Source organism: Elephantulus edwardii, unplaced genomic scaffold, assembly GCF_000299155.1.
Source record: "Elephantulus edwardii isolate Elephantulus edwardi_28Jun2011 unplaced genomic scaffold, EleEdw1.0 scaffold00362, whole genome shotgun sequence".
Lineage (NCBI taxonomy): Eukaryota > Metazoa > Chordata > Mammalia > Macroscelidea > Macroscelididae > Elephantulus > Elephantulus edwardii.
Genome location: NW_006400112.1, coordinates 1,730,239 through 1,732,968, shown reverse-complemented (window position 1 = coordinate 1,732,968; position 2,730 = coordinate 1,730,239).

The following is a 2,730-nucleotide window of genomic DNA, read 5'->3' as shown; positions in this document are numbered from 1 at the left end:
GATCCTCCAGATTCTTGGCATAACCTGGTGAGCATGTTCTACTTGTTTTTGTTGAAATACATTAATTGGTATTTCTTCAATTCCTGGGGCCTTTTCCCCCACCTCCGAGTCCTTCAGAGCAGCTTGCATTTCCTCCATCATCATTGCTTCTTGATCAGATGCTGTCTCATGAAATTCTTCTGTCAGGCAATTCTTTTTGGTACAGTAAGTCCATCTGTCTCTCTTTTTTTTTTAATGCTTCCTAGATCATTCAGTATTCTTCCCATTTGAATTTGTTCTTCAGTTCCTTCAGCTTAAGAATTGCTGGGTAAGTTAGTTCTTTTGATTTTCTAACTCCAGCTGTTTGCACATTTCATTATAAATTTTGCTTTTTTTCTTCTCGAGTGGCCCTTTTAAAATCTTCTTTGCAGCTAATTAACTTCTTTATTTCTTCCCTTTGCTTTGGCTTCTAGGCATTCTACTATAATATTTAGACTCTTTTCTCACACCTATCTCAGTCTTTTCTTTTTCCTGTCTTAGTAATGACCTTTTGTATTCTCCATGGATGATATTCTTGGTATCATCCCTCAGCTCATCTGATCTTCATTAAAATAAGGTTAAATGCACTTCATCAAAGAAGACTTAAGATGGCGAACAAACACATGAAGAAGTGTTAAAAAATCCCTAGCTCTAAGAGAGATGCAAATCAAAACAACTATGAGATATCATCTTACCCCAGTAAGAATAGCAAAATTCTACTGATCAGCAATGCTGGTGAGTTTGTGGAGAAACTGGAACCCTTATTCACTGTTGGTATTGTCTATAGGGTCCCGATGAATCACAGGCAATGCGATGACATGTAACAACATTTACTGTCTTATGTCACTGGCCCAACAACACTAAAGGGGGTTCCCAAAACCAACTCTGGAGGCTATGTGCTAAATGATTTGCACTGTTTTTATATTTGTACACACTCTCCTAATAACCTCAGACACAAGGTCTTTTAAATGGAGATGGGAAAAATTACCGTCATTTATGTAAAATAATGTACTGTGACCAAGTTGTTTAAATGGACTATAAAGTGCTTTCTTTTAAAGAAAAAAAATATGGTGCAGCCACTATGGAAGACTGTATGATGCTTTCTCAAAAAGTTGTAAATAGAAATACCATTTGACCCAGCAGTTCCACTACTGGGAATATACTGTAGAGACACCAGAACTGCCACCAAAGCAGATATATGCACACCCACGTTTATTGCAGCTTTGTTCACAATAGCAAAGAGTTGCAAACAACCCAAGTGCCCATCAACAAACAAATGGATAGAGAAGCTCTGGTATGGTCACACAATGGAATACTTATGCTGCATTGAAAAACAAAGAACTCAGGAAGTATACAAAATGGATGACCATGGAGGACTTCATGCTGAGTGAAAGATCTCAGTCAAAAAAGGATATATGTGGACCCACATCTCCAGGTACCACATCACTTCCCCTGCCCCAGTCCGCAACCCCGCTGCCAGCTCTGAACTTTGGGACTGGCAAAGTTGGGTGCTGTGCAGACGCAGTGGACAGAGGGAGTGGATTTGAACTGGGACCCACCCCTGCACCTTTGACCCACGTCTCCAGGTGCTGCATTGCTTCCCCGCCCCAGTCCACGACCCCGCCACCAGCTCTGAACTTTGGGACTGGCAAAGTTGGGTGCCACGCAGACGCAGTGGACAGAGGGAGTGGATTTGAACTGGGACCCACGTCTCCAGGTACCGCATCGCTTCCCTGCCCCAGTCCTCGACCCTGCTGCCACCTCTGAACTTTGGGGCCCTCGGGCCAGGACTTTAAAAAACCAAAACCAAAACCAAGAACAAAAAAAACAAAACAAAACAAAAAACCACACAAAAGAAGAAAAACACATAGACCAAATTTATAGCATTTTTCAACCTTACTTGAAAAAGTTTCCAATATTGAAGATTTAGTTTCTTTTGACTACAAACTGCTGTTTGGCCCTACCACATTGGTCCCACCAACTTAAGCAAAATGGAGGTACTGGACATCTCGATAGAGAAGTAGTGACATCAAACTAAGAACAAACTATCACCTTAGTTTTCAAAAACTCTTCCACTTCAATGTCTCGAAAGAAGCAGGGTACCTCACTCACCACGCAAGCCCAAAACAAGATATCTACCCCCCCAAAATGACACAATAGCAATGGATTTCATGAAGCCAGAAAATCTGATGGAACTTTCTGATGCAGAATTTTTTTTTTAAAAAAAAAAAAGATGATTCAATGTTTTCAATGGATGGAAAACAAACTTGAAGAATTACAGGACACTACCGTCAAAAATCAGGAGGAACGTAAAAAAACAATCCAAAACAACGCAGAGAAAATGAGGCATTAGAGGCACTGGAAAAACAAGAAATCATAATTCAAAATGTGAAGTCTAAGGTTTCTGATGCTGTCAGCATGATGGAGGGACATACAAATAGAAGTGAAGAGATGGAAAACAGAATTACTGAAATAGATGATAGAATTGTCACCACAGATATAACCAAGAAAAAAGCAGAAACAAAAAAGAAGGAAACAGAAGAAAACTTAAGAATAATGTGTGATACTGTTAAGAGAAATAACATCCACATCATTGGAATCCCAGAATGGGAAGAAGCAAGTAAAGGCACTGAAAAAGTTGTGGAAGAATTACTAGAGGAAAACTTTCCAGGTATAATGAAGTATGACAGAATATATATTCAAGAAGCTGAG